This window comes from Lepidochelys olivacea (assembly GCF_965140295.1).
Source record: "Lepidochelys olivacea isolate rLepOli2 genome assembly, chromosome: 3".
Lineage (NCBI taxonomy): Eukaryota > Metazoa > Chordata > Testudines > Cheloniidae > Lepidochelys > Lepidochelys olivacea.
The window spans coordinates 93,405,706-93,413,020 of record NC_140413.1 but is presented as its reverse complement, the minus strand read 5'-3'; the positions used below and the strand labels follow the sequence as shown (position 1 = coordinate 93,413,020).

At 38.9% G+C, this 7,315-nt stretch overlaps 1 long non-coding RNA gene across 1 annotated transcript in view; it reads right to left on the bottom strand.

The window, feature by feature from the left end:
- Positions 1-557: 557 nt before the first annotated feature.
- The window catches only part of LOC311518968, a 96,144-nt gene continuing 89,386 nt past the window's right edge, over positions 558-7,315 (bottom strand). Inside the window, exon 6 of the long non-coding RNA XR_014711162.1 lies at positions 558-900. This is a non-coding gene — a long non-coding RNA (uncharacterized lncRNA). The remainder of the gene's footprint in view (positions 901-7,315) is intronic.

Below are 7,315 nucleotides of genomic sequence, written 5' to 3'. Positions count from 1 at the left end.
GACATGAGGAGCAAAATGAGAAAGCAAAAAGGTGCTTGTCTGAAAGTTTAACAAGTGGATGATGGAGGCTGGCATCATGGACCCATTGGATGCAGGAGCTGACCTTTCAATCCTGAATGATAGATAGGATGGAGATTGTGACATTCCAATCTGGTGTTCTCTGGACCGGTGATTGGCTAGGCCTCTCCGATCCTTGACTCTGGGAGCTAGCCTTACCTTGCTCTGCTGTGAGAGCCCCCACTCCTGGGCGGTTCATGCACAGCCTCTGACATGTAAGCTGCTCCCAGCTACCTGCAAGCAAATGACACTAGCCAATATCTCCGGTCCCAGACACAACCCTAGGAACCTCCGTCTTGCAGTATCCAGTTATGCCCATTGGATGCTGCAAGCTTATATAAGTTAGTCAATTTAACAAAGAAATTGATATGTACCAAGCTTGTTATCCCAAAGGGAGCCTCTGACACACTTCAAACCAAACGCACTGCTTCAGGTAGGACAAACAAACAGATTTATTAGCTATAAAGGTAGATTTTAAGTGACTATAAGTCAAAGCGTAACAAGTCAGATTTGGTCAAATGAAAGAAAAGCAAAACGCATTCTAAGCTGATCTTAACACTTTCAATATCCTTAAAACTTAGATGCTTCTCACCACAGGCTGGCTAGTTACTTTTCAGTCAGGCTCTCCCCTTTGATCAGCGTTTCAGTAGCTTGGTGGTGGTGGTGGTGGTGTCTGTAGATGTAGGTGGAAGAGAGAGCACAGCAAAATGTCTCTCCCTTTTATCATGTCCTTTCTTTCCTCTTGGCTTTGCCCCTCCACCTGGAAGATCACCAAAGGATTGTAGTTTCCTCCGGAAGTCAGTGGTGTCTCGAAGATAGCTGGGAGCGCTGGGAGCATAGGGCCTGAGGAGAGAGTCTACATAGCTAAATAATTCTGCTGTCAGGGTACCAATGCCTGCGATGATGAGGCATCCAGGATTCCCCTTCCTGTCAACTGTTGAGAATAGCCCACTTCCACCTTAACTGAATTGGCTCGTTAGCACTGACCCCCCACACACACTTGGTAAGGCAACACCCACTTTTTCATGTGCTGTGTATTTATACCTGCTTCTGTATTTTCCACTTCATGTATCGGATGAAGTGGGTTTTAGCCCACAAAAGCTTATGCCCAAATAAATTTGTTAGTCTCTAAGTGCCACAAGGACTCCTCGTTGTTTTTGCTTATACAGACTAACACAGCTACCACTCTGAAACATATAGAAATCAAATAATTATTTCTATATGCATGGATTTTTATTTGCTAAAGTCTATTTTTTTAGTGTTGTTTCATTTTCTTTCTCTTTAGCTCACATGTCTAATAGGAATAGTTTTGTTTTAAATGGTATTGGACTGTAGCTGTTTCCCAACCTTTGCCCTCCTGAAAATGATAGTTTAGTCTAACTCTAGGGATCTGGTAAACTATGTAATACATTACACATCAAGTAGAGAATTTTGCCAGTGGGAGAGAAAACCATCTGGCACAGAGACATGTCTGTTCATCACTAAATCCTTGCTTCCCTCTTGCTTAGAGTTCAGCTGACCTGCCCCAACATAGTGTCCCAAAGAGATCAGAGTAAGAATTTATTAGATGGTAGAGTTGACTTGACAAAGGAGCTGCACACAAATTTAAAATAAGGGTATCATTAAAATGCTCCCTACCCAAAACATTTAAATCTAGGAAGCAAGAGGAATGTTCCGAGGGAATTATGTACTTTGAAGATTCATGGATGCTTCAAGTCCAACAGAGGTGGAAGGGAAATTGGCTAAAATCCTAACTACTTTTTTTAAGCATATCACCACTATAATATTTTGCTCATCTGCCTTTACAGATGGAGAGAAAAAAAATACAGTCAGAATTTACATTATTTACAGAATTTTATGAAAAATCATACATAATATTCCAGGATGCTCTATTTAATCAGCATGAGAAAGAAGGGATAAGGATCCATTTTGAATATTTATTGCAACACTTAACTGCCTAGCTGAACATTGGAGACAGTTGGTACTCCATAATGAAAAGATTGAAGATTCATAGAGAATTCAAATGGACCCAGTTTACCCATGTAAAAGCTATCCTACCAAAGTGAAGCTATAAAGCCACAACAAACTGTGCTGAGGAATCAAACTCAGAATTAAGCTATAAACTCACACTTAGACACGCTCCCTATAAAAGGGAATATTGGAAAGTGGATTACAAGACCAAAACAGTCTGCATCAAATTGAATCCTTGAAAAACAAAAGAGTATAATCCCTATACAGAACTAACAATAAATATGCTTGAAATGTGGAATGGTTTTCATATATAGCTACCTTTGATTCTTGGAAAAGAATACAAAATGTCACTAGTACAATAAGGAAAAAAAAACACTGCATGAAACAGCATGACTATTATACCGATGTTCCTCTTCAGTTTAAGCATACTTTTTTTCTTTTTAAGTGTTGGGTAATCCTTTTCTTGAAGCAATTGTAACTAACTGCCAATGATTTTTAAACTGTGCTATACCCCTAAGGCTGCTCCAGGGCTTGATGTGTTTAATTAGTAATTTTGGGATAAGCCTAAAGGAATATGTATTCACATGGTGATGGTCTCAGGCAAACAAACAAAAACCCGGTTAACTAGCTGTCTACTGGAAACACTAGTCATCAAATTTACAACAAACACCAGACAGGATATAGGAGTCATAGTCTATTGTTAAAGTTTTGAAAAGGATCAAATTACTTAGTTGCTTACGTTCCATTTTCAAAAGTCACATAGATGCTTAAGAGCCGAAATCCCTTTGACTTTAAATGGGAACTAGGGCTGTCTATATTGAGACATTTACTATTCTATAGTAGTATAATTATACTAGTTATGCCAGAAATTTTTCCCATGTAGACAAAACCTTAACTCTTAATATTATCGTTCTTGAGTTATTATGAATGTTCAAAATTCAAGCTGTGTTGCTAGTTTTGATCACATATGTTACATGGCATTGTTTAATTGTCCTACTTGGATGAAATTAAGTTCTAAGACTCAGGTTTCCAATGTGAATATTTGAGTCTATGAATTAAAAATTCAGTTGTTATGAACATGGTCCACTATTTGCTTAAAATCCATTGTTATCGCAAACCTGCCTGTGTACTAGAATACTAATAGAAAATGAAGACAAGAAGGTGAGAAAATTCTAAGCATATATACTTGCAGCTTTGAACTAATATTCACTGATTCTTTTACAGTATTCACAAAAATCTAGCACAATCTGAATAAGCTATTCAAGATCTGAGCTAAATTGAGGAGGAAGGTACTACTACAAGAAAGGAATGTAATTATGGATCCCCATGAACCACTGAACTCTTCCTTTCCTTGCCCACAAAAATGAGGGTATTTTGCATTCAAAAAAGATGCTTTGTGACACCAAATGGCTCATTTTTTTATTGCAGGCTCCACTATATGAATGGCAGAGGATAAATTATTCCCTGTAAGACTTTGCATGAAGGTTGCTATATAAAAACATTATTGTATCAAAGAAGTCTAGAAGGCAGAAGCAATGTTAAAGGGTGTGAGCATAAAGCCTTAGTCTGGGGTGCAAGAATAATACAAATATTTTGGAGTAGTGGTGTGTTAGCTGCTCTTGTGTAGTCTTTCTAGAGGTCCCAGATTTTTCCTAACTGGATCCTTCAGTTCATCTAAAATTACACCAGTCAAACACATCTTAACTTAAATTGAGCCTATCAGCCCTTAAACTTCAGAGCTTGTAGTCTTTTGCCTCCTTGTCAGTTTCTCAGAAGCGCCTGGCTATTTCCCCTCTGCTACCCCAGGCTTTGCTATCTCTCTTTCCCTCTATAGTCGCACCATGCTCTTCTGGCTTCTTCTGCTTTCTGGCTGGGCTTGTTTTCTGTATTGGTCACAGCTGTGGGTGCATGTCTCCAAAAAAGTGTTAGCAGCTGCGTGGCAGTAAGGTCAGTCTGATTGCCTGTAAGCAAGGAAGACACTCCTCTCTCTTCTATCTGCACTCACTGTGGGATTTGTAAACCCCATTACATAGTAGTGTAGAAATATAACAAATATGCCCTTACTACAGTACTGCTTTGAGTGAAACCTCATGCATTCAAAGGTCCCATAAGGAGAAGCAACCAAGTGTTTGGATGCTTAATTGCTTATCTGAACTTTAGCTGAACTATCCAAGCCTTGAGAGTATATAACATTCAGCTGATATCTCATAAGAATTACTTTGAAGCATTTCTGCTTCCAATTCCAGCTAGAACCACAAAATGCAGAGATATGACAATAAAAAGTAAAGTGTAAGAGACAGTTTTCAAACACTGAAAAATATTGATTTGAGGTTTGGTTTGAATTTGATGCGAAGATTTGGGGAAGTTATTTTTTCCTCTAATCCATCCCTAATCAAAACATTAATAGCAGCATTAAATATTAGGAAGATAGTCAAGAAGATTTTTTCCCTCATCGTTTATGTAAAATGCACACTAAAAGCCTAGTATCTGTGTATGTCTGCGGGTATTCAATACAAATAGGCAATTTGGATGAAACCCAGACTTCTCCCAAGGGCCCATCCAAGGCCCTTACATTTAATTCCACAATAGTGTGTGCTTAAGTGGTGTTTGTGCACATTCACAGGTCATCAGGGGGTGATTTTCGCTCTACATGCATGACTAGATATTGTTTTATCAATTTAAATGGAATATGTGGGCTAAAGGTGTTAACACAACCCAGTCATGGTCCATCACCAGTGTTAAATAAGGTCCAAGGCTTGGCATACAGAGACCTCAGCCTGCTTAGCCCCATGGCAAACACACCATTAACAATCCTTTTAATTTTTTATTACAGATAAAGAAAAGAAGGGGAAAGAGTTAAAACATTTGAAATGTAAAGTATTAAGGGAGGGTTTCATTTTAGCAACATTCCTTGTGCCCTTTCCCTTCAGCTGGAGAGAGTTCAAGAAGAAAACCCTCCCTTGTTTGACAGTTTGTTACACAGTATCAAAGATGGTGATAACTCCCCTTCTGGGGAAAGAAGAGGTTAGCTGAGACGGGCTGGAGATATCATTGCTGCTGTTGTTGTTAAAGTCGAATCTTAGAAGGAAAAGCTCTTGTCTGACAGTCTCTAAGATGGTATTAAAGATGGCAATAACAAACGGTCATCCCAGGTGGTGTTTGGGATTCAGCTGGAGCTGGTAGAGGTGGCAATGTCATCTGGGTCTCTCTCTTTCTAGCCTGGTCTGGTCAGAACACCATTCAGGATCAGGATGATGAAGACCCTGGGGTCCCAGGGAAAAATAGGCGTGGCAGCCACAGTGGTGAAGCTAATTCCAGTAGCCTCTGTCTGTCTGTTCTTTCCATCTCTTCTTTTTGTTCTTTCATCACAAAATCTTTTTCTTTTAAGGAGCCCAAAAGGGAGTGATGGGTGGAATAGCCTATCCCCTCATTATTTTATCCACCAATTCGGCCTGATATCGGACATATCAATTTTGGCTCATTAATTTCCAGCTCCACATCTCCTGTTTTTAACAAGCATAGTTTCAACACAGTCCTTGAATCGTATTAAGCTGGTCTTTTTATTCAGAATAATTCAGTTATTCTGTCTCTCTTTCATACTTTTTCCCCATCAACATTTGTTATGCTAGATTTTAACATCTTATGTATGTCTACCTAGGTTTTACAGTTCAGCTCACAATTTGCGTAAATTTGTAGACCCAATTGTCAACACTATGCATGCATATTGTAAGGAAATTGCCAAGAATCAGGTTAACTGGGCTTTAATCCATTTTTAGATTTATTATTTCCATACAAATCATCTCATTCAGCTGGCTGGAGAGCTTATGACAATGAAAGCTGAAGGACCAAAACAAGAATGGTGGATAATCTTTTTATTAAACTGTTTGTTCTATTATAGCATCATATGGTTTGCACTACAGTATAATCAATTCTGATTGGAGCCTGGAGTAAACAAATGTTTATGATGTAGGATTCCTTCACTGAAAGAAATGACACTGTTGCCAATGGCACAATTTTCCCAAGCAGACAAAATTAAATGAAGATGGGTGGTCTGTCAAGCAATGACATTACATTAGGAGAATGAAAAACGACACACACACACACACATCTAATAAACCAGAGTAAGACATTATCAGCCCAGTGGAATAACCTGACTCCCTGCCAGGTTTTATACAACTTTAAACAAATTGTCTCCTGGAGGAGGCTTAAATCGAAAATATTTTTTTTGGATTCTTGGGGCCAGATTCTGTCACCCTTATTAATGCTAAGTAGCAAGCTGCTCTGCTGAAATCAGTGGCACTCCTTTTGGAGTAAAGTACGATTCAGATGTAATCGTTTCAGAATCTGGCCCTTGATGATTCAATAGTAATATTTTGGCACTCTTTAACGTATCTAGGATGAATAGTCCAGTAGGTGAACCCAACATGACTGATCAGATACTGTAGACTTGCTGCATCCATCTTTCAATAACTTTACTTAATTCTGCCTCAGGGAAGACGCCTAAAGGAACTGGCACATTATATTAAACTATTAGAATCACTTCAGTTCTAATCTGTGTGGGTTTCTTTTTCTGCTCTAATATTTTGTAGAGTGAGTTTAGCGCTGGTAAGAGATATCAGACGGATAGCCCTGGAAGCAGCAGCCCTCTCTAGCCTCAAAAGAGATCTCCTGAGCATGAAAGAGTTCTTGTCCAGACCTGCTGAGACTGCTAAAAAGGGTGCTGATTAGTGCCAGTTCTGATATTAACAGATTAACGACCGTACTGAAAAGGCAGATGCCTTAAATGTTAAATAGTGCAAAATCTGCATATTTTGTTTTTGGTCAGTGATCTGCCTCCCCCTCAATTTTCAATCTAATGACTTGATTAATTTGCTCAGTTTGCATGTTCTGCATGCAGCTCTTGCCATTCTCCAGGATGTGAACGGGGAAGAAGTTTCTGAATAGATGTACAAACACTTACACGCGCGCGCACACACACAGGGCTAAATGCTCAAAAGGAGTTAAGCTCCTCACTTCTGTTTAGTCTCCCTAACTTCCATTTAAATCAATGGAAGTTGGGAACCTAAACAGAAATTAGGACCCTAACTCCTTTTGAGCATTGGTGCACAATGACCACTAAAGGGGGTGGCAAATAAGCCTTGCTGTCACTGCAGCATACCGTTGTCAGCCATGTCATTTAAATGACATTTTGGAGTCAATTAAGAGAAATGTTTAGAGTTAATTGAAAACAATTAGAGAAATATTCAAAATAAAGAAGGTTGGTGAAAGTTGTGAAGCATAAAATAAA